Below are 25,754 nucleotides of genomic sequence, written 5' to 3' on the forward strand. Positions count from 1 at the left end.
GATCAAGGTCTAACTGATGGTAAGAAAACAGCCTTTTTAGCAAACATTGGCAGGAAAGAAAGTTGAGTTCTTGGCAGTGATCTCCTGCCTTGTTAATTTTCAGACAGACCAGACTAGACCAGGCTGGACTCTTTCAGCGCTCACTGATGGAGAGATATCAGGACATGGTTTATGCACAAGTTCAAACCTGAGGTGCTGAGGGGTAAGTCACAAGGACTCTGATGGTCTGTACCTTGTTTGCTGGTTCTCCTGAACATGGTTGAAGTTTGAGGTGAAAGAAGGGTTCTAAGTGGATAAAGGTATTGGTAAAGACTCTGTTACAGACAACATGCATCTTTATCTCCTGAATGTTTTGATAAAGTAGCAAGACCAAGGACAATGCCCATGCACTAGATGTCCTAGCCTGGATTTGAGGTTGCAGAACTTTTTTCTTTTTTCTTACCAAGCTGAAATGGAGTTTGTTGCCATTTTTAGCTTGGCTTGGTAGAATCACTGTACATGTTCATTTGACCACTTCAACATCATTGATTATGGTTGAAAACCATAGTCTCAATTTCTTACCAAAATCAAAATGGAGCTTTATCTGTGAGTGGCCACATATCATGATATCCAATCACATTATAAACCATTTCAGAAGGACACATTGCTTCATACTCTTGGGATTTGGTAGGATGTTTTGAATGTAACTTTTAGACATACAACAGTTGTAGTCATCAGTTCTTACATCAGGGATCTGTGCCCAGGATACCTATAAGAGGTCTCAGTTGGCTTCCCGTGCTGTTTACACATCAAGTCGGGAATGTTTTCTTGCTTTCACTACCCTGAAAATTAATCCCTTTCCACTTTCAGGTTCCATGAACTTGTCAGGGTCACCCAAAACAACAGCCAGAAAATCACAATTTACCAAGAAATGGGCAAAATGTGCAGTTTATGTTTTCAGGACACGCATGACCTTGTACAACCTTGAAAAGGATTATTACAGGGGAATCTGGTTGATAAGTAAGTTATGACAGTTTCCATTCCTCCCACGTGGGCCGACCCTTGACCCTTTTGCAGCTGAACAAGAGATGTGTAGTCATTAAAGGCTGGAAGGTTAGTAGGTGATGTTTGGAACAGGTGCTCATGACAGAACATTAGCTAGAGATAAGTTAATCTCCAAGCAGATCCTACAATGGCATAAGATACTTCCAAACTGGCCAAGGAGTGTAGTCAGCCAAGAGGTGTACATTTGCTGGGTAGCGAAACACACTCCTAAGTCGTCTTCATTCCTCTGCCAGCTTTTGATTGTAATATATGCTACCGTAGGATCTGCTTGGAGATTAGAGATTAACTAGGAACCCTTCAGTCATTACACAAAGCTAAGACATAAAGCAAGATCACTGCCATGGACATCTCTGTCACCTGTGTATGTTTAGCTTTAAAAGCTAGGCAGGTCTTATTACTTATAAGCCCCCTAGTATTTGCAATTTTTGTTTGGCTAATTGCGGCAGTTCATAATATGGAAGAAGAATTAAAATGCAATGAAGTCTTAAAGTATAATTTTTCATACAAAGACTTCTTCTTTTGTCATTGTGAATTGAAAGGATGCATGGCACTTTCTAGTCATAGATTTTGCATGTCTCCTAGATCATTTAACTTTTTCCCTGCTGTTATGGTCAATTCATGGTATATCTATTGCACTGAAGATGTTGATGGTACATTGAGACTATAGATACTTAAAATCATAGTATACGTTTTTGCTTGATATTAGAAAGGGAAATCATGAAAAGTGAAACCAACAAAACTACTAATTATGATTGTCAACTGAAGGCCATTTTTATCTTGTTGTCTTGGTTACCAATGTAGAGTATTCAGAAATGTGATAAAAATCATATGCACCTTGTCTAACCCAGAGGCTCTGGATTACCTCAAACAATACAGACAAGAGTTGGGAGGCATGGCAGTCATTTTTGCCCTGACCTCAGAGACCAGGTAATGTCGGGTTAGAGTTGTCAAAACAATAGAAACATGCAGCAGGTCCAGGGGCAAGACCCATTTCAAAACATCCAGTGGACCAATGGGCACAGACAGGCAACTGCCAATTAAAGAAATTACAGGACTAATTGTATCTGAGGTATCAAATATCATTGAATTTTGCAACTTGAAATGCCAACAACTCTTAAAATGTAGACAAATCTGACAGTCTCATTTTAATGGATTCCTTGCATAATGAAAAAACAAACTTAGAGAATGTCACACTTTCCTAGATTCTTCATTATCTTTCAAAAATCTTTGGCAACAAAAGTCGCCAAATACTTTTTTACTGTGTCCAAATTTAGATTGCAATTCAACACTTTGGGCTGCCCCATTTTCAAGAGTATTGTGTCTACATAAGATGCAACAGGTAAAACAAAACCTCAGGTTAAAATGTGTACAATGTTATCAAAGTTGGATCTAAAAAAAAGCATGACAATCTGAGCTTCAGACTCAGAAGTGTTAAGCAATTGAGTTTAAGAGTGTCTAGACTAGGAGGAATTCTCTGTACCCACCCACTCACCCATCCTAAACAGGGCAGGGAAATCAGGCTAAGCACCCACAACCTGTGCACTTTCCTGTCGCCTGGAGACCCAGTCACTCTTTGATGACAAATGTTCCTGAACATTTGAAGGAAGCTGAACAAGTTACCCTGGTAGTAAACTTCATTTCCAACTGCTCTGACGAGAGTGCTTCTACGAAGTACGTTGTCAAACAAGCCGCAAGTTTATGGTCGATAGACAAACATAACAACTTAAGGTACAAAGAAAACTTTCGCTCATCTTACCTCTGACTGACCGGTCACAGACCCTATAGGAATGTCCAAAAGCATCTGTTTATACGGACAATGATTGCTGAAAGTTTGTGGGCTAAACACTGAATTCTTTGGCATGTACGACGTTGTATTTTCATGCCTCTTGTCAGTCTGAAACTAGTAGACCTTGTTAATTCCTAGGTGTAACTTGCTCAGAAAAAAACATGTGAAACTGCTTTTTTATCAACACCATTCTAACAAAAGTTCAACACTTCCTGGGAGGTAAAGGAGTCAAAACATCTTCCCAGGAAGAATTCAAGACCTTGAAGGAAAACTCCTGCAAATGGGCAATGGTCAAGTCCGACTGCATGCATGAACGGAAGATTTCCTCCACAACAACAGAAACATGCACCTTAACAAGTTCACGGTTACGAGCGAGAAATTTCCTGTTTTAACTCCAGGGGTGATTACTGACACAAACGAGAGGAACTAATCAGGACTCGGAGGTGACTAAGTCGTGTTTGGGGACGTTCTTCCGTTGGTGGTGTTGTCGGCGGATCAACCATCAGGAGTGGCTCTCTGACAAACGGATGGGTCTGCGGTAGGTTGATCTTGTGTGAGGCACGGACTGTTAACTACAGCAACAAAGCAACTCACAAATTGACTCTTGATAATGACCACCTCCAGTCAACCTTCCCATCATATCCTTCCGCTTTTAACCCACACAAACAAATAAATGAACGTCAGCAGGTGCTTTCTCTCAACTACCTTTATCACCTGTGCTAAACTAGACCTCCTTTGTTGATGACTTTCATGTATAACCTGGAAACCTCCACTGATTTTAAAAAGACAGCATGGTAATAGTTTTCAACAGATGCTTTGGCGTGGCAGTCTGCCAGCCAATCTGTGTTGTGGAAACTTGTGGCATGTTGAAATATGGTGCTGAGGATGAGTTTCCCCATCTTGTTGGGGTCCGATGATGAAAGCCACCCTGGTGTTTGTGTACACACCGCGTTTTAACATTTGTCTAACATTTCCGATGAAACCTTGCAAAGTGAGAGAGTAGCCTACAAAGGGATTTCATCCTTTTTACCACCCTTAGGTTGCATAATTAGGTGGCTATAATCTGTAGTTAAAAGTGTCATTTTGAAAGTTAGAACACATGATTGCAAAAAATCAGTCTACTGTTTTTTCCTTGACTGAACATTATTTGGTAGCCAATGCTTCATGTTCTATAAATCAAGTGAAGATTATTGCTAGATAGTTCTGCAATAATGTCAAGTTCTAACAAGTTTACCAGTCTCTTATTGCATGACCAGGCAGCTAGATTTCCAACTGATACATTTTAATCAATGGTAAAAGGATAAACATGTGTTCTACAGCTTTGCTTCACATCAAGTACAAGTCCGAGACTTTGTTTAAGTCTCCAGTGTAACATTTTAACCAGACTATAAAACAACATGTAACATGTGTTTTCATGCTTTTCTTTGCTGGAGGCAGCCAGCATATTTTTGACCATAGACTTTGCTTTAAATTTCAAGGCAATCTTGAAGGGAGGGATATAAAATTTCAAACCACTTCTCACAGTTTCTAACAGTAGGGCGGTCTTTAAAGTTTGTGTCATGTTTCAATGCAAAAGTTCAACTTCCAGATGTTGAAGGCCCTTTTTTCCTCTACAGCTATAGCTATATAACATTTCCTTTAGTTATAGCTTAACTGTGTGCTGGACATTGAAAGGACAGAAAACTAATTATCTCCAAATTTTGTTTCTTGCAATCTTGAATGTGCCAGCATCCCATTTTAAAAGAGAAAAGGAATCTCAACTACTTGAGTCATTTCCCAAACTTCCTACTTCTTGAATTTTTCAGTCTGCAGTCAATGCCATTGCACAGTCTGAAGTTAACCACGCTTCAATTATTCGGTTCTCTGCCATTTGTCACATCAACTGTTTTGACACAAGACTCTTAACATCTCAAATCCAAACTTCTGTATACAAAGTCACTGCCAACTTTCAATCAGTAACTTTTCTGGAAGATGTCTGGTGCATTTCGAACGGTTGCCCTGGTAGGCTATGTTGTGGCACCACCTTATTACCGCACATCCTTAAAGTTTGAGAATTTCAGCACATGCTTAAGACATTTCTGAAGTCAAGGGTTCTGGCAATTCTCTTTGCACGACCTTGGAGTTGAACATGAAAGGCCAATTTCCTGTGGTAGACATTCCGCATATGCCTGCTGGCCGCCACGCAAATTGCTTTGACCAGTCTAGCTCAAGTTTGGCCATATAAATCTTAATTTCTTGTCCTTATTTTCTGCCCAACTGACTTTCAGAGCGATCAGAATTCACATGCCTGCATACTGGAATTGGAAATGACCATGGGTACTGATGCAGTACTGAGTTGAAAAGTATTCATCACAAAATCAAAAGATCTAACACAGCAATTTTTTCCCTCTTATACTACCAAGAGAGAGTTGTTTTAACATTATGCGTCTGTCGGGATCCTCCAAAATCTCATAACATTGGAATTGCTGATTTGTTTCATCCATATGTCCATACGCTGTCTTCAAGACTTTCATTCTTCCAAGCCCAACTTTCATCACCATTACAAATTGGTCCAGGACTTCCTCCTTGACCTGAAGATTTCTTTCTGATGACCACAGACAGGCAGCAGTTCCATCTGGACATCTGACAGTGCTGACCAGCATTTCGATGATAAAGCCTGCTTTACGCCATCCTGCTCTGCCTCAGTAAAACAGGTGACGATAAGTCATGAGCGGAAGGGAAGCATCTGGGCACGTACTACCCAACAAACTTGCACATTCCCCTGGCTCTAATTTGTGAGGGTAGCGGGCACAGGGTTTGGGAGGGCCAGCCGCTGTGAGAATTTAACATCCTGATTGGCACAGATAATGCTTGGTCTTCCGCTACACATGGCAGCTAAAATACTGCGTAAAAGTTGAGACAAGGAAGCAATGGGCCAGACCACTGCTGTTTATCACGATCTCCTGACAAGAAACAGATAAAACAGAAACCAATTTTCTGTATACTGGAATCTGCTGTGAAAGTGCAGCACACTGGGGCAAACCATTTCACTTCCTTCATTCTCAGACATTTAAAGAACCTGTTTTTATATTGATTTTCCTGTTGGGTAAAATATTTCTGTATCCGTGAACCAATGAAATAAGATGTTGTAGCCCTAATTCATTTTTGTTGCTGGTGTTCAATATAACTATGCATTACCGGTAACGGAAATTTGCGTTTATCATTTAACATATTGCACACAAGGATAGTGGAATGACTCAAACAAATAAGTATGTGGTCTGAAAAAGCAGAAAAAAAGCATGTACAGATGTACAAAGCAATGAAATGGTATCTTTGAAAGTGGTTGTGGATTGAACCTATCTTTACAGCAGTTGATAATAAAATGTTATTGGTTCATAAAACATTCACAACTCAGATTTTACCTACCAAAACTACATCAGATGGTGCCTGAAAAGATCCCTATTTCCGGATATTGCAAACAAAATCTTACTTTCCTTTCCAAACTCAATTAACAAAACGAGCCAAATGATACTGAGTTATGATAATCAGTCCTGGAGCACAAATAACCCGCTCGGAACTGCCGCAAGCCAGGCTTTGAACTGGGCTTTTAAAATTCCAGTGAATTTCACATCCTACCACCAGTGTGATCTTCTAAAGCCCCAGAAATCTTTTAATCTGCCAAGATTTCTACAACTCTTTGCTAGCATGTTTGAAGGGTAATGGTGCTTTAATGATTATTCTGTGTTTACAAGACTGGGGGCTTAGGGTGTGGCTGCCAAGGTTATAAGAACAGGCTGTTAAATGTTGTAGAAGACCGGTTGATCCAAGTTTCGTGTACACACATATATACTGGTTTATAACCTGGAATAGCGAGTGATATAATGGTCTCAGGCCACACAGACAGTTTCAGGGACACTGTAATCCTTAATCCATCGATCAAATCACTGGTGTAGGTAAACAACACAATATTTTGAAAAATAACCTGTGCAGAACAGTTTTCAATGTAGCTTTTAACAGTGTTTGGATAACCTGAAAGATCATCATCGGCCTCCTCCTGTCTTGAAAGACAATGAGTTTGGTCTGCATATATAGGCAGAAATATATTACAAAAGGTGCTCAAGTCTTCCTATTTATAACAGTATTGTTTTGGTTTGAAAGCCTTGTATTCAGGCTAGCAGGTCTACCATCCAATCCATCCCCTCTTACTGTTTAACTAATATCTAAACAGTCATTGTGATATATTGACCTGTTGAACTGCATGTGTCCCTTAATGTTGGTCAACACAATGCATGCAAAGTTGCAAGCCTAAACAAATGGACAAAAACAGACATACAAACCTATTTTTCTAATACCATGCTGTAACTGCTAGCAAATAAACAATCCTGAATACCAGTGGACAGCGTTTGTGAACAACATTGCATAAAAGAATACAAGCTTTGCGGACCCAAAATATACAAAACCTACCATGAGAACAAAAGCAGTTCCATACAGGAAAACTCCAACAGGATACTCCAACAGTAAACTATCACAGGAATGGCTGACAGTTTATTTAGAGAGGTTCTGTCAGCAGCACTGATGTTGTAGGGAGGGGGAGATAGTTATAATCAGTCTTACAAGCCCTCCCACATGGACTGTGCAGTACAGTACATGAGATAAAGCTTGTGGTCCCTTAACCTAGGACTGTGCAGACTACAGGACAATTAGAAAGCAATTTGTACAGAATTCAATCAGCCTTTTCAACAGCTAATGATGTTGATTCAGTTTACAGGAAAATGTCAAGAGTCCCATACAAATGGCAATGCAAGACAGGCTGCAGAAAGGCTATGTAATTCAACTGATAAAGGGGAAAGATTGAGAAACTACATGAATGAATCCTGACCCCAGAACTGTGCAATGCTATGAGTAAGATAATCTTTGTGAGAACATTTAGCTAGCCTTTGGCTAGAGGCATTGTCTGACTGGAAAAATCAATTCTTCTCTTAGTCCTTAATCCTCAACCTGTTTAAAAACAGATTGATGTCTGTGGTTTTCATGAACGGTTTCAGACTTACCTGAGGTCATAAAGGTCTGAAGATTATAACAATCTCTGTACAACACATGTTACAGCATCATACAACACCCATTCATTTTCCATGCAAGGTAAAAACATACAAAAAACCTTGTATATGTACTGTTTCTCCCACCTACAGCAGACACAAGACTTTGTATACTCAGATATGTCAAACAAAATGGCAACAACAACAAAGTTGAAACTTGGGAGTTTACCTCATTTCAGTACAGGCACGACAACCATATGCCTTTACTCTGTACGATACTAAATCATTCTTCGTGGCACCTTTTATGCACAAACCACAGCAAAACAAATACTAGGATGTCTCACCTCAATTTCAGCTGCAGTGGTATGATACCCTCAGGCCAGCGTTGACTGCTCTGGTCGAAACACACTGACACAAAGTCTTCCAACTGGAAAGTTCCAACTCAGGCGCTGCAGAGGGGAAGAACAATCCAAATACTGCTTACTACACAGATTCCGTATAGGTCAAGATTTCCCCTTCAAAGTTAGAATGATTGTACACTGTTCCTTAAAGAAACTGGGTCTTCTGTAGCCTGCTTCTACTCAAGACCGAGTATTGTAAAAATTGAGGTAACCTTTGTCACACCCCTTCAAATGAGGTCCCCCAACTGGTTGGTCAACTCCTGCTCACAATGGGTGAATGCCTTTGCTCTCCACTTCATGCATCAAAGCCCGCCCCTTCCACTTGTATGCCCAAAATGCAAAGACCGGGATTGTCCAATAGGGTAGTGTGGGAAGGGCTTACTGGAAAGGATTGTCAGGGGTTACTGCCAATCACAGGGCAGGGGTTGTCCAGTAACTCCTGTAAAATTTCTCTGGATGGGGGTCAATGTGTATTGACTACAAGATAACAATACAAAAAGATAAAACAAAAAAGGAAAAGATTTTCAGATTCTGCGAAAATTCCAATCAAAGATTTCTTTGTTACGTCAAGCAACTAGTTCACATCAAAGAATGGGGAAGAGGTGTATAGCAAGGATCAAAATTCTAAGAGAAAGGCTGTAGAAAGTGCCTCTGGCTTTATCATTTATGCATGGGAAGGTGTAGAAATGATAATACTACGTATTGTTCCTCTGAGGTAAGCCAACCCCTCCAATTACCAGACTGGAAGTGGCAAGTCACCGAACAATAGCCAGACACAAGTTCCCATTGTTTTACAGACAATCCTAATCAAGGCAGCCAAGTCTGCCTTTCACAGAGATGATCTGCCATTTTCATATTCAAATCCTGAGCCCATCCCACACAATTACTGCATGGCTACCCACAGAAGCAGGAGAAAGGTCTTACAGCTCACAGAGCAAATACTCATCAAGTCTATCTGCTTCTTGCTGAGTCTGGAATCCCTGGGAGGACTCAGACTTTCTCAAGTGGAAGGGAACTTTTTCAGATTCTAATCAGGAGCTGTTAAACCGTCCTATTAAGGTCTCCACAGTGAACAAAGGGAAGAACTGGCATACAAAAGTGCACGAAGAAATTTTCATTGAGCTGAACTAATGCCAATTAGACTTATCTCTAACAGATGCCTCAAGGAACTTTGTACAGGGAATGCCAATTGGTGGTTGGAAAACCTTTTCCATTCAAATTCAAATGTATTGCACACTTCTTTCCTCCTCTGGGCTATATCATTCATTTTTACTAGAATACTATATATATGAATAGTAAGAAATTTTGTCAAGCCATGAAAGAATACATGAATATGCATAATAAAATCTCTGTATATCCTAAAATGCAATACCAAATCTTAATGTATATTAAAAGCTGAACACAATATCTTTTCCCTTGCTGTAGTTCTTGTGTGAAACATGTACCAAACTCTTCCCAAAGTGGTAGTTCACATAAGACAACTGCCAATACACATCCAACCAATACAAGTTTCTTTGGAAGGTAAAATCTTCTGATAGTGGGTCTTACACAGTTATGGATCATTGGTGAGGACACTTGTAGCATTGGAATAATAGAAAAATCTCTTTGCAATACTATCAGGGAAAATGTGTATTCTGCTGAACACTACCTTAGACAATTCCCAACTTTAACTGCTCTCTTACTCGACAAACTCTCGTTTGCTGAGTTCTATGCATATGTATGACTAGCACAAAGGGGCCGGGATATGCCGTAGTGATTTGTTAGACCTTTTGTGGAACATGTCACAAATGCGGTGGGAAAGGCAAACCAAAACCACTTGAAGATAATTTGAGTCCTTTAAAATGAATAATTTTCTGAACAAAACAAAAATTGATTCCGTTGAGGGAAGCCTCAATTTTCTATTCAAACTGCACAGAATAGCTGGCAGTATGAAAAGAAGATGGAAACACAAAAGGTACCTGTTTGTCACTTCTGGACAAAAACTCCCCAAACTGAAGAAACAGAGAAAAATATCCTTTCAGCGCGCCAAAGTCTTTTACCGATATGCATGATGAGTCACAGCGTTCCTGCGTATCATCCGGTTCTGCACAGCCCAGAGAAACACCTACAGAAGTGACCAGTCCAAACACTGGACAAAGAACCCAAGCTGACCTGAACATGTAGGCTTGTCACCTCTGCCAAGAGGGGACAGGATATGTTCACATTCTTGTAAAAAAAATCAGGACAGTGGATGTTTTCCCCACAATCCTCTGCAAACATGACAACAAAAGCACCTTTATCTAACGTTACCTCCACTGTTACTGTTTGCCATGGGTTGTCTCCAAAACACAAAAATTTACCAACTAGGACCCTGTATAGGTAAATACCGAGTTGCCTTTGAGGCTATTCAAAAGGAAAACTCTGGTCAATTTGCCCCTCAAAAAAAGGGACTTCAGATATTCTTGGTATATGGTGTTACACTAAGGGCCTAATTCCTGAGGTTCTTTTGTTTTTTAGAACATGAAGTAAAGCTTCTGGCAACTAGAACTATAAGTAAGCAAGCTAGAATTCCAAAAGAACCTCCTAGCAAAAAAAAGTACATAATTATGTAGAAGTACAAACTTCAAATTCTGCTTTTTTTCAGTCGTGTTATAAAAGAACATGCAAAATGTCTTCATCTTCTGTGAGGCCTACCTTTCAGCATAATGAGGTTTCTCAAGAACACAAAAAAGAAAGACCAAATTGTTACCTCATAAAAAAGGTTGCCAATGGAGGTGAGTGAGAATTTGGCACTTCAGGAGATGGGGCACATTGTCCTGCAAAACTCAAGTGTCCAATCCATTCCAAATCATTCTTGTGCAAAACATCAGTGAAAATACAAGCAAATGGTGTAAACACTTGAAACACACCCATGCAAATGGTCCTTTTCATACCTCATCAACTGGAGAAGTCCTTCAAGAAATGGGATAGATTGTCATGCAAAATATGAAGACGACAAAAAAAAATCTCAAAATTTAGGAAAATCAGTATACTGTCCATATTTTTTTCTTCAGCACTGCTTATTTTCAATTGAATGAAGGTAAAATTCCTTCTAAATATAAGTGTTCTAATGCAGGAGAGACAAAAGGCCTGTTGAAATAATTAATTTCATAGTGTTCTTGTTCGAGGATGGCCAAACATGCCTGTTGCCCAAACCATCCCCTCCCTATTCACAACAAGACTTGTGAGGTGATGTTTACTAATCACTGTATGTACTGATCGTACATTTTCATCACCCCACTGATCATGTGCAAACATAACACAAAGGAGGAAATCACCGGTAGTGAGGAAATCATCACTTTCCCTTTGCATATTGTCACCTGACTGCTACTGGGCATTATTGTGCAAAGTCAACAGCAAACATCACATAATCCTGCCAACAGGGTGTGAATGGGCAGGCTTAGCTGGTGGTACATCAAGTACCCTCTTGCTAAATACTCTCTGTAGGACAATGGAAGGTTTTTGCTGCCTCACCTTTGGGTTTTGTTTAACACAGTTGTTGCCAAGAAAGTGGTTTTTACTGGGCATTATTCCTAACATTGAAACTAGCAAAGTACATACAGTAATTTCTACAATTACATCCATGTTTCAAATTGTCTAGGTTTACTACCCACAAGGCTTGTGTAAATATCCAATACACATTCGAGAATCAAGGTGCTTTGAATCTCTGCAGGAAGTCCTCATAACTTCAGCAAGTTTTACCTCAAACAGTATATATTGAATGCTTCACAGTAGAAAATGTCCATAAAGAGTTCAACCTTCTATGCCAAGAATGTATCAACTGACGCTTCTGTTTATGATACTCTGTAGCTGCTTGCTGCAATCGTTCCAAAATATACTCAAACACCTGCACAGAATACAAACTTTTCCATCCTTGAACACGCACTTTCATCTTAATTCTAACGTTCCCCTGAACTAAACAAGCATTTGTTAGTTCCTAACACTGCACCAAAGAGACTGAAGTAGAATTCTTCTCAGTAATCCAGCATCAGGCACGGAAGATGAACTTTGAGTCCGTAATATTGGTACAGCTGTGTCTCCCGCTAAAACCCAAACCAGTGCGAAGTGAGCCTTTACCCCTTGACAGTCTGTCCGGCTTTATTCAGACAAACTAAGATGTGTTTTGACTGAAATGAAGGCGTTGAACATGCCACCAATTCTAAAAGACGCTTTGAATCCTATAGTGCCTAGTGGTCGAGTATAGTCTAAGCAATTATGTAGAATGGCAGTTTTGGGGCATCAAACGCCGGGAGTTCTATTTTCACACCAGAAAAAAGTCTCTAAGATGCTAAAGGAGAAACCAAATTGAAATTTTCCTCCTACATTCTTGCAAACATTGCAGCTGCAGGTCATTGTATCTCCGGATGAAAGTGCAAACATTCTTGACAGATGCTTTTGCAGACTTTGGTAACCAAGTAGCCATCCTTTCCCCTATCTGGCTTTAAGCCTATAGCAAATAACAACTTTACACAATTTTCCTTGATATACTTTAAATTTCACCAATTGTTTGCAGCATTGCTGTAATAATGGCACAAGAGAAAGAATGAATCAATTTGAAACACAGTTTGCCAATAGACATCCCACAGTTCAAGTGCAAGTTCAAGTGCATCCCTGAGTTTTCTCAAGTCAACAGCCTTTGCCACTTTCCTTCCTCAAGACTATGGTTCAAGCCTCTAAGTCTGGCAGCTCTACAACCGGCTTATATGAATCAAAGCACCAAATATATCAAACTCCTACCTTAGACTACACTCTGGTCCCTGGACTCCAATATCAGGAGCTGGAATGAATCCAAGAGGGCTGATCACTGGTCACAAGTTCGCAAAGCTATCAGCCAGGAAGCAGGAATCTTGACGTAGGCAGGCGCCAGATGTCAACCTTGTCCGTGAAAAGTCGCCAACCTGGAAATCTGTCAAAACTCACACCTTCGCTCCAGTACTGACATCACCGCTGATGACAGTCACTTCTAGATTGGTGCGTTGCCTTCAACATCGGCTATATACTGACGTCCACTCCTCTCGGGAGCACTTAGGCAGGACCAGAAGAGGCAGAGGCAGACTCGGAATGCTAAGTAAAAGCTTTGGGCTTGTTTGCTCTCACAAGACTTTCACAGGCCGCGCATACATGTGTATGTAAGTACCAGGTATTCATAGGCAAATTGGAGGTTCCGAAAAAAGGGGGGAACAAAATTTGCAGAAAAAAATGGCCATATGGGGGATGTCGCTGTTTCTCAAAGGTGCAAAGAAACAAAGCGCTTGTCACCTCTCATTCTCATCGCTGGACCTGTGTGGTCCGACAAATACGGGGTCCTCCTGGAAGACAATGCTCGGAAGGTTGCAGCAGACTGTCTCATATTCAGGGGCAAACGGAAAGGGCAGGAAAACAAAGGAGAGGGAAGTTTGCAGCATCTGCACCGATCCTGGCGCTCGGGACGTTCGACAAAAGATCAGAGAGATCGCTTCACATCTCGGAGCCATCCCGGGGAGGGGGGAGGGGAGGAACGAATCAATTGGACTCAAGACTTCATCCCCAAAACATCGACACAGGCTGTGTGATTTGGTTTTGATTGGTCCCCTTTCTTCCTACCAGATCCAGAAAAAATTGAATTTGCTGGACAAAGGGGGGGTGAGGTTCTAAGGTCAGTGCCGGCATGCTCGAAAGGGCACAGACACCATAAACACAGGGCTTCAAGGCCTTCTCATTTTCCATGCAATGAAATTAGGATTATGTTTCGGCTACAAGAACCAGAGAAAATTGAATTTCAGACAAAGGAGGGACAGATTTGACTTGGTCCACCCACCTAGCAGTGTAACTGGTGTGGTGAGGAAAATCTCTCCACCCTCTTCCTTGACAGATGTCTTCACGGAAGCTAAGACCTCAGTCACCTCTTTGGGAAGTTCCTACAAGAAGCCTGGAGAGTTTGAAGACTGAGGTCAGCACCCAGAAGTGTCACCCCAGGTTTAGAAACGGTCTTCTGTTCAATCCCAGCCCGACTCTCAGTCTTACAACAGTCTCTGTTCAATAACAGCCACCAAAGGTAAATATTTGCCGTCCCATCATAGATTCACTGGGGATTGTACTGAGGAGCTAGGATGCCAAGCAACAGGCAGAAATGTATTGAAACTTGTCCACAAGCAAGTTGCCCTTGCAGGGTTGGTGCTGAGTTTATGGATATGAGGGGGTAGAAAAGCCCAGGTGCCAGTAAAGACAACATGTTTTCATGAATAGAAATGAGACGTAGCCAGGCATGAGGGTCAAGCCAACCTAAAAGTACTGAGCTCGCTTTCTTTTTCCAAGCAAACAGTTTGGCACAGACCTTTCTACAGAGTCAATATTTAAAGATTCTTCATCTGAAGAGGTTGCAAGTGAAGAAGTGTAAGCAGTGAAGGAATGGCCTTAGATCTTGCTGACATGACAGACACTTGTGTATAAACCTGAAGGGTTGAGGATACAGTCCCGCTTTGTTGCATTCAAACCATAGGAAAGCGCATTACGGTACTCCCCACCCCCATGTAATTTCCAACAAAACCTTCAAATTATGTCGGCACTTGTGAGCACGGCTCTGGCACAAAGCAATGATCACATGCACCAATCGCTCCGAACAATCCCGCCCCTCCGTCGGGAGCGCGCCATTATTCCCCAGAAGCTGGGGAAGATTGGACATTAATACTATTATCAGTTCGACAACGGCTCATTTCGAAGATATCATCAAGTCTAATGATGTCTATAATTACGACTCCTATGGGTAGATAGGGACACAACGGTATGGCAGGAGTTAACAATGGCACTGGCCTTGGATCGCTTACACAAATGAATGCTTCTCAAACGTGGTAAAGTCCCCGCCATTCATGTCCTATGTGTGGCTACAAATACCACCGGAATTGAAACGAACACGAGGCAGCTGGACCTTTGTGAAGGGGGAAAATGAACAATTTACCTGGAGACGGCAAGCTGGTTTAAAAAAATGAGCAGCCTTTAGAATCATTCTGCATACGTCAATGCCATGGCTGGACAATTTTCAGGATAATGTAGGTTATCATGTATGTAAATTACACATTACTTAAGTACTTTTACTGCTGGTATCATTGGCAACTTATTCCTAGCAGCTGTAAATAGCAACTACATCTAAGTGAGTACTTCGAAGCACCAATAAAATCATGTCAACAACTTTTTGTGCTGAACTGTACCGCCTTTCTCTTCAGGAGCTATCTTTCTTAAGCTATGTCATACAGAGCTTCTAAAAAAAGGCATGTGACTTCATGGTTTTTCTATCAAAAAGTTATACAGAGACATTATGCACACAAATTTTACTTTCTGCTTGTCTAAGAAGAACTTTTATCCAGCTGACTTCAAAAGTTATGCTGCAAATAAATATCTGGCTGGTACAGGGGGGAGACCTCAAAGAGAAAGTGATGCCTACAGACAACTGTGGCAAAAGTTAAAATATCACTGCCCAGGCATGGAACACATTGATTAACCAGTAGCAGCAGGCTGAGACCATATTCTCCCAGGACAGGGATTTCATGCTTCAGACAAAACAAGGAGGTGGTTCCACTACATACACATGATCCTGCAACACTCGGGATCACCTTACAACTCATCTAGTGAAGAGTCAGATTACAGTTCTCATGCACTATCAGATTTCATAGTGTTCTATAAGAAGAAGTGATATTCTAATAAAACATGAAATATGATTAAATAAACAGCTTCTTTTCATTGTAAAGAATAGTATGGAAAATGAACAATGTACTGCTAGGATGATGAAGAAAAATCTAATTAGTCTACCAGCAAAGCATACTTTGTGTTCAGTTTACAGCCACACATTACTTCCATCATATTGTGCTACTGTATGAAAAATTCAATAACATGAAATTAGGCTGTGTACAAACCTTGTTTTTAACTCATGTAACAGAAACACACACAGTTACTTTCCAACTGTAGCGATAAAAAAATGACTTCTGAAAATGAAGTCTGAAAATCATCAATGTACATCTGTCTGCAATTTTTACATTTCCACTGCCTTGTACAGAAAGCAAATGCAATCCAGCTGCAACATTTAAAGGAAACTATAACTGCTGATACAGTTCTTCAAATCTGTAGTATTTCCATAACATTTCTAGCTGTTGTGCCAACTCCAAGGGTACAATGTTACCCAGCTTTTCATTATGAAGTATGATGAATACAAAACATCTGTCTCTGCATGTTGTGTATCCAGACTTCCACACACTTGAGACGCAGAAATCCTATGAAGCGGTCACTTCAGACAACTTTTCCTCCGATAAAGCCTCAAAATTGCTTTGAATAACACTTGCAAAGAGTCTGTCATAATCCGTTAATACCCAGAGTAAGTCACTTTTGTTTTAATTAAGGGCCAGTGCTCATTAAGATCCTACCCTACTGGTTGGAATCCTGTACGTTTTGAATATGACAAAAGCTTATAACACATTGGCGATTGAAATTCAAAGGTTAGTGTGTACATGTTGCAAAAGTCTTTTACAGTGAGTTGACAGTAACACAAGTCATGTTTGAACAAATAGAAGGAATGAAAACATACTCTTTTGTATGTTTTGTGGTGCATATCTTTGCATTTATGTGGCAGAAAGCACCACAATATATACTCATAACTTAATGAAAGTATAAATTCTTGCCAAGAACAAAATTGTTGCATTAAAATTTAAAGAGCTCTTCATCATCACCATCATATTCAAAGCAATACTTCCGGCAGGCAATAAACATGAAAATAACATACAAAACTATAAAAAGCAAAGAATGTTTAGACAGTCTGACTCATTCCTATTGAAGCCCTAACAGATATAGAAAGCAAGCAGAGAAGCAGCATGAAGTTGACAAGAGTAGACCATATCTATGGACAAACAAGAGACAAGCCTTGGCAGAAGTCTGGAAGCAGGTTGTCTTTAAAGAACCCCTTTTCAGACTTTTGTTCAACCTACCATTTGTACAAAATCTTGTTACCTGAACAGGTAACAAGGTGAGTTGTAAATATACCATATACTAATGTATACACTGAACAAAAGACAAACCTTTGCAGAAGTCTGGAGAAAGGTCTTCTAGGAACCACCTTAGGCACGATCTACACACAGTTTTTCCCGATATCGGCGAGCCTACAACCATTCGCCGACAGCTTTTTTTCATCGTCTAGATGGAACTGCTATATCGCCATTACGATATCGGGAAAATTTCTCCCGAAAGGTCCGGACCATTCGTACGAAAGCTTAGCAGGGTCCCCGATAGCTTAGCAGGGGTCCCCGACAGCTTCCGCGCGCGTGTAGATGTGTCCCGACTTCGGGAAGGCTCATTAGCATACAACGCGGGCTCATTAGGCTATATAGCTGTTTATGACTGCAAGCGCCACGGGTGTCCCGCGGCCAGCGTTCCAGATCCCTCCCGACACATCCACCGATATCGGTAAAAACTGTGTATAGATTGGGCCTAAGCCCGACAAGGTAATCTCCCCTAACCCTGGTGAGTATTACAGACCAGGGTTGGTGCACTGCTCCCTGCTGCTAGTATAAACAGTTTACCTGCCAGGTGTTGTTTCACCTGTTGAGGAGGTGTAAGTGGTTTGCCCTGCCACATGCAGGTCTGCGCAGCAGCGATATGCTTGGGTGTGTATTCAGGGCACCGCCACCGCAAGGAGCCTCAGAAGTCAGCTTATGGCTGGTGGAACAAAGGGAGCGAGGTTTGGACCAAACGCTCCCGGAACCCGCCCCTGTAAACTTGTGGGGACCACCTGGACAGTTGGCCAATCCCATAACAGTACACGACTTACCTATTTTGGAACGAACACTGTCTTGTGCCCCTTCTGCCAGAGACTGCTTTGTGACTGAGGTTTAAGGTAGCACATCAGTGAGCAAGTCTGTTGGGACAGACAAAAATGTCCCCATCTATCCAAAAGCTCTGAACTTCATGATATCAAATTTATGAGAATGTATTTCATTTAGCTTGAAATAACAGATTTAGCAGTCGAAATTAACAACATTGGCTCCCAAACAATGGATGGAAAGTTGGTTCCTGTATGCTCCTGTTCGGAATTCTACTTTTTCTAGGACCTCATGAGTAACTTTGATCCACCCTCCTCCTCAACCAACCATGACAACCAGGATGGTCACATGAAATGCCAGGATGAAAAATGCCCTCAGAGGTTCTTTGACCAATTCTGCATTATGAAATTGTGCAATGGGTTTACCCACCACTTGTACGCATCATATATGCACTGACCAGGCCCATGACACAAATTAAGACCATGATATATCATGAATACCAGTGCTATGCTGTTTTCAAACTCTAAAGTATTGGAATTTGCAACTAGAGTTTGAAAACAACATGGCACTGTATTGTTAGTACACAAATGAGAAATACAAGTTTCTTTTCAGGTTTGCCACTAGGTATTAGATAGTCTGGAATACTACTGCAGCTCTTTGCCTTTAGAATTGTTCACATGCAAATTGCCCACTGATTACCCCAAAGCGAACCCGGCCTCACAAACAAGTGGCAAAACCACAATGATTGATGTCCAAGTCTGACAGCCCAAATTATGCCCCCTTATCTTCCCTTCACAATATGCACAATCTCAATACAACCTATGTATACACCCACAGCCTAATTCCACTAATTTCCCTGTGTAAAGAGTCAAAAATGTTATCTTTCAATTTATCTGTAGCAAAAACAGTTAGCTTGAGCTAAAACCAGCATTCCCCTCTAACAGAAAATTGCATTTCCGGGACAGAAATCTCTCCTCATTACTTCAAAGAAGTTCTCCTAAATTGAAATGAAGCTGATTTCTCCCCTCATTAAGCACAGTTTTCTGAGCTGGGTGGTTCTCCACAAAGCCGAGGCTCTTTTAGAAGAGCCGAAAGTCTATTGTGTTGTGCTCAGAGGGAGCTGCATAAGCAAACTGGTCCCAGAATAACATTTGTGTTGCCTGGAATTGTGGGGCATCCAGTTGGTGAAATCATGCAAGAAGTTTGCCGGGCGCAATTTCATAGCAAATATTGAAAACAATGGATGGAGAAATAACAAAGGTAGAGTTGTTGTTGGCGGAGGAACTAACTTTGCATGATGTGGGGTCCGAGGAAAGAATGCAAACATGACCTAGCTTTCCTTATTGATGTCTGTTATTCCAAAGTTTTCTAAAGATCATGAACATCTCCAGTCATAGCAAATGCTCTTCAAGTACATGGCCAGATGCAGTCCCTGTTTCTCCCATCTTTTCCTCAGATGCAATGCAGTTTTCCGTTGATCGGGGGGGGCAAGAAATAAAAGAAAAATCTAAAACTTATTCTCAATGCTAACATTTCAGAAACATCTGCCCCCAGGGAAAGACTTGAAAAGGTTGGCATTAAACTGACTAGATAAGTGCGATAGGAGCAATAAAATTTGCCAATAACCAGTTCTAAGCAATATTTCATACCTGCAATTCATTCATATTTCATCTCCCTTTGGTACATGAAAATTATCATTATGAAACCAACGTAAAATGCACATTTAGAACATGATCGTTCTCATATTCATGACATCTGCAGTACATGTACTAAAACCAAAACAAGAAATGTATCTAATGACTTTGGACAATGACAAATATGTTGTCTACATAATGCAACGTCTAGACATGTGATACCCATCTGTATCATAGTCATAATCATCACACAATATGAAATTGCCATATCTACAGAGTGAGACAAAATTGCGGTCATTCTTCACCCTCAGATGACAGTTTTATAACAAATGGTAGACATCATCACCCAGATTGTAATGCAAATTTGCACGTATGATAATGGAATACTCTGGAGCAGAATTTGACAGTCCTCAGGGACACTTCGAGGCAGCAAACGACTTTATGACAGAGCAACCAGAAGGTTCTATTGTCTTTGTGGCTGATGGCTTGATGCCTAGCATCTGTTGTGAAATATCCCTTTTAGGATATATGAAATGTGAAATTGTGTAGCATATACTGTGTAGGAAAAGTAGACTTTACATAAGAGATTAATGACAACGACTGGTGAGTCATGACAGGTTTCAAAACTTGAGTACACAGACTTGCTAGTGTACCATTATATAGTGTTGGTCCACAAAGGATCATAAGATAATGTTTACAGCGTCATTATCATTTCAAACCAGAGCAGGGATGACTTTGATAAATGGTACTACATTTTGCTCTAAGTGATGTCTATTTTACAACTGTGACCTAGGGACAAGTTCCAGCATTTTTATATCAAAATTCAGCATGCGCATGGCTATTTCCAGGACCCATCCCTCCACTCCGGAACAGAAATAATTTCATGTAATCCGTCCAAAAAATCTGAATTTCATGACATGAAACTGGCTAAGCTGTAACCTAAAAATTACACATTTAACAACAAAAATCAACGATATGGCCTCCCAAACATTGAGTAGGACAGAAATTAATTTTAAGCCAGAGACAGCCTTTAGGATACACCAAATGAAATTCTTACCTATCAGATATAAGTGGCTTGCGTCCCTTCAGTGTGTGGCACTTCCTATGAAACGTCTATAGGTGGCAAAGGTGTCAGCACCACAGGTAGATCTCCATCAACATCCTGTATAAAAACAACATACAGAAAACATTTGAATGATCATATACAAACATGCAGTGTCTTACTGTCTTTTCTTTCCGAAGGAAAGTAAACTGAACACCAAAGTCTTTAGGAATCGTATAGCTTGCTCCTTAACCTCTTACCAGGGAAATGAGAACACAAGAATCCATGGACTGTTCAAAGGTAGTAAGAGGATGCACTGTCATCAACCATGTACATGTCCCTAATGAGACAACATCATGGCAAACAGATCTTTCACTACCAAACCAATGATAAACACAGATCTGGTCTGATGGGAAGGTTGCCGGAAGTGATGTCTGAGGTTAAATAGCTTATCAGAAGGCTCCCTGGGAAAGTTGTGGGCTCAGCGGTGGGAAAATCCATGCTCCATTAAGCCATGCGTAGGTGGAAAGCAGAGACCTCACACTAAACATTACGGGGTTGTCAACGTAACATTTGTGTGATGGATTACAAAGGTTATAGGGTAGGAGAGTTGTTTTCACACAAAATATGAAATATGCAAAAACTACCATCTCCTTGATCATAGTGATACCACAAAGAAATAAGCACTTTGTGGCAACCAGTTGCTTCAAAGACACAGGAGGAACTAAGGTACTTAAAGGTAAGTTAAGGTTGATCAATAAAGACCACATACATTCATTAGAGTAAAGAAACTTTAGACGACTAGCATAATGTATTCTGTATTACAGTCCAAGCCTATCAACTCCAAACATTTTTTCCAAGCTATACAACTACTATATTATTGAATTTTTAGCCTACTTAAGACAACTGAACAAAGATAACTAAAGAATGATCACTGACATACCTTCAACTGCTCTGAGCAAGTTAGGTTACCAAAGTGTTTCGCCAAATGATTACTGAGCCAAGTATCTTTCACCGAGGTTGTGAACAGTGTGACAGGCCTTTGGGACCAGAATGCACATCAGAGCCTTTTAGGATCAGAATGGCTCATCAGGCAAAAAGGCCATGAATATGTCATAAAAGAGTGACTGGGGTCAAAGAGGCAAGGGCTGTCAACAAGTGATGTATGGTTTGGCATTTCTGAGTTATGAAATGTATCCTTGTTCCAATTTATCACTTTAGACAGATGCAAATGGATTATGAATAGCTTAGATATTTGTGATAGCATCCTGATGACATGTCCTTTTTAAATTCCAGGTCCTTCCAACCTACCCAGATTAAGTCCATTTCTTTATCTCCACGAAATAGTCATTATCTGGGGTTGCAAAAGATGGTAGCTCTCCATTTGGGTCAACCTAGAGCTAAAATTATTGTTATTCTCTAAAGTGTGAAGTCTGAAAAAACTACTGCTGACTTGAATGATAAAGACAGGTGTATAAAAAAAGTCACAACTGCAATACAATGTTCAGCCTTGACACTGCTCAGGCTTTAAGTATTTAAGTAAAGAAATGTTATCTTGACATTTCCCTTGGCATTACACCTGCCATGAAGTTTCTACAGCACTACTGGAATGTAAGCTTATTCTACATACAGGCTTCAAATGCTGAAGCCAACAGGTCATGTTTTGTCTACATGGAAAGGGAAAGTAGACAAAACCTCAAAGGGTATTCAGATGCTGTTGCTATAGCAACAGATGCTGCTGTGCAACCAGAAGATAATGATCTGATTTTATCTTCTGCAGCCCAGAACCCTGCTGTGATGTTTATTATGATTTGACCTATAACACAAGAGTATTGCTATAATTTCTTTTAAAGTGTGTTCCACAAAAACAGTGACCATCAAACAAGGTTTGTAGCAGAACTTGTTGACCTCAAAGTCTCAAACACACCCTTGGAATGCAGTGTTTTGGAATGGGGACCCAGAAGACAGCATCTGTGTACTTGGCAGGCTCGGGTCCCTCTCAGAAGTCCACCCCCCACCTGAGTGACACGCGACGACTTCTGTTGCTCAACAAAGACGTAGAGAAGGAACCAAGGGATCAAAGAAGTTGTCATAATACCAGCGAGACACTGCCCTGTCAGGATGATATGTGGCAGAACTGGAATGCTCTGCAGTTCGTGATGTTTCAGTGAACACACTAAATAAGCTTTGTGAAACACAATTGTACAAGGAGACAATGTGGATGAGGCTTGTAGACTTTGATGTTCTTGACAATTGACTTGAGACAATAGTTTATTGAGGCGTCTGTCTTAGCAGGGATACCGCAGCCCTGCTGTGAGATGGGGAGGACACAATGTAAGGTTGGGAAGCGGTAATCTTTTGGTGCTCTCTTGTAGAGTCTATGTAGTATTCAAAGCTGCTGATGGATAGAAGATGAGCAAAATGTAATGGTGATACAGTAATCATTGATATTCTTATAGGTTCAGTGCTAATAAAGGCAAACAATTACAGCTGAATTATGAACAATAGAACTGGTGAATGAATGCTAGAATGCAGCAGTTCAGCCTCACAATATATCTTTAATGATCATCCTTCTCCAAGTTAAGGTAGGCCATTTGCCCAAATGTTACATTGACTATAGGGTAAGATAGCCCAATCAAAAATAGCTCAGATATACCACCTTATCCAACTTCCAAGAGAACTATGCTGTTGGTACACAATGTCATGTCTTTACAAAACCAGCACTAGAAGAAAGCAGGGCCCCAAACTCCAAAAGCCTACAGCGTATAGCCTCCATGCTGAGACTGACATTCACACTCAGCCCCTCGGTCCTGCCATATTGTCCCGACCAGAGCAGGTGGAGGCATATTGAAGTGACACCAGTATTGTGGCAGGACCAGGGGGGGTTCTGACATCAAAGCCTCTCAGCCAGCTGCTGCATGTCAGCCACAAGGTTTCACCACTGCAGCCTTTCTCTCAAATGTCAAAAGAAGGGTTTCTATGTAGAGTAGGACGAATCTTTAATCGTTTCTTTATTCCAACTTGAAAGTGATACTGTCTGGTGTGATGCAAGGGTTAGATTTGTGTTGGGGAGACGACGCTTTGTCGGGAGGGTAAATTGATTTTTGATTACACCTTTCTTTATGCCAAATCTTCTATTTCACTTTTAGACATACAGTAGTGACAGATGGGGTTTTACTTCTGTGGGAAAATTTTGTTGCAGCTGAGAGAAAGTATACGTAGAGTATATGTAGCACATGAATTAAGCAGATCAGAGCTTTTGTTATATTATAGACTTGCAAAAGAGAATTTCAGTTATCAGGTAATAACATCATGTAAATTTTCCAAATGGATATCAAATAGAATGACTGTGACTTCCTCAAGTTCAAATCAAATGGTACAAAGATTGGATGTTATAACAACTTTTCAATCAAGATACGAAGTTGTAAAGAGTAAACCCTGTAATGAATAGAATTTAATAATATACCAAACAGATATCCACACTTAAAGTAAATGTCTAAATGGAGTACAGCATGAAGTTTATTTTACAGTTGTCATAGCAACAAAGCATTGCCATAGCTACAATTAAAATGTTGTATGTACAGGTGGCAAAAGGATCTAACCACTTTAGCATCATATTCCTCAGATGCCAGTAATGATGAAGATGATAATTCCTTAGGACCAAAATTGATGGTCATGCAAACTGAACTCCCCACATGATGATAATTGCTCCTAAAATTGAAATTCAATCATAGTTTTATTACATTATAGCACTATAACCTGATGACACAGTGGGACCAAATTGCCCCCCCCCCTTGGCTGGACTGACCACCAGTGGAATTAAGGGGGGAGCCAGTAGATTTGAGACAGGAGGAAAAGAATCAGCTTGCTTCCCGTATTTGCCTGTAGCCAGCTTTAGTTGAAGATTGACAATGAGGACTCAACTGCTATTCTTGCAGATCTTACCTTTTATAAAATTCTTTGCATGTTCTGTTTCAAACTTGCGACCAGTAAGGGCTTTAAACCAACATTCTTTTCTAACAGGTATCTATTCATTACAGAAATTCATAAAGTAGATGGTACCATTTCAATTTAAACAGTGCAAAAGACTGTGCTAACTCTTGATGACTGTAATATCTATGTCAGGCCAGTAGTATTTGCACTTTGCTCCCAGATTCCTAAGCCTGTACCCAACACAAATTTTGGAGCCATCAGGGAAAGAAGTAGGGAGAAGCTCAAGGAATTCATAAAGTACATGTACGATAGTCAAGACCAAGTTCAGCTTCCAACAACAGCACATAAAATCAGTTAAGTAAACCGGACGCAAAAAATTAGCACCGTATTCAACATTTTGATTACCACTTGGTGCAGAACTAATCGCAGACAAAAGTGTACAAGTTTTTGTAAATGGACAATTTGATGTCTAATGGCAGATCCAATTTGAAAGACAATAGTTGGGGGAAAAAGTAGAACAGGACTGACGTCACGGTGAAATGTGCCTATAGTCCGTCACGTTCACCCATTCTTCTGTGAGTTAAACTTGTTTACAGGTTGCTCGGCAACTCGTGGCACTTTTGACATTCCCAAAATGAAAAATTGTTGTAACATATGAAGTATAATAGCATTGTCTTCCAACTTTTTTTCTTTGTTACTGTTGACAATACGCCGTCACAATGGGTAGTTTTCTGGACAGTCCCCGGGTTCTAATTGCTTTGCCCATTTTTGTGCACAGGTCACATCTGGAACATAGAACTAATGAGGAGACCAATCACATCCCAAGTGGTCATCAGCTTTATCCTGTTACCACCCACTTCTACACACAGAGGATGGTGATGAAACTGGGCTCACGTTTCTAATGTCATTATGGAAAACTAATAATAGCCCAGACATACTAATGCAAGTAAATATGATATACATTCTCAGACATAATGAATTTCAACATATTTTCTTTCCAATTTAAAGAAAGGTGGAAGGGTGGGTAGTAATGTGCAAATATATGCCATTGGGTGAAGTAGCAAGGGACTGGGTTTGAACTGTAACTGTTAACCTCCCTTTT

The 25,754-nt window shown here is 40.5% G+C and overlaps 1 protein-coding gene across 8 annotated transcripts in view; it reads right to left on the reverse strand.

The window, feature by feature from the left end:
• Window positions 1-25,754, reverse strand: part of LOC118421528 (discoidin domain-containing receptor 2-like) — a 92,541-nt gene that overhangs the window by 37,837 nt on the left and 28,950 nt on the right. For 4 of the 8 annotated variants that reach the window (XM_035828852.1, XM_035828851.1, XM_035828850.1 and 1 more), the window contains exons 3-4: window positions 20,735-20,839; window positions 8,190-8,294 (exon numbers count right to left, since the gene is read on the reverse strand). The gene's annotated coding sequence lies outside the window, so the exon portion shown is untranslated. Of the gene's footprint in view, window positions 1-8,189; window positions 8,295-8,458; window positions 8,546-13,001; window positions 13,322-14,061; window positions 14,081-20,734; window positions 20,840-20,979; window positions 20,999-25,754 lie in introns of those variants that run through there. The other 4 variants (XM_035828843.1, XM_035828846.1, XM_035828844.1 and 1 more) reach the window with 4 other exon arrangements.

Source organism: Branchiostoma floridae, chromosome 8 (assembly GCF_000003815.2).
Source record: "Branchiostoma floridae strain S238N-H82 chromosome 8, Bfl_VNyyK, whole genome shotgun sequence".
NCBI classification, from domain to species: domain Eukaryota; kingdom Metazoa; phylum Chordata; class Leptocardii; order Amphioxiformes; family Branchiostomatidae; genus Branchiostoma; species Branchiostoma floridae.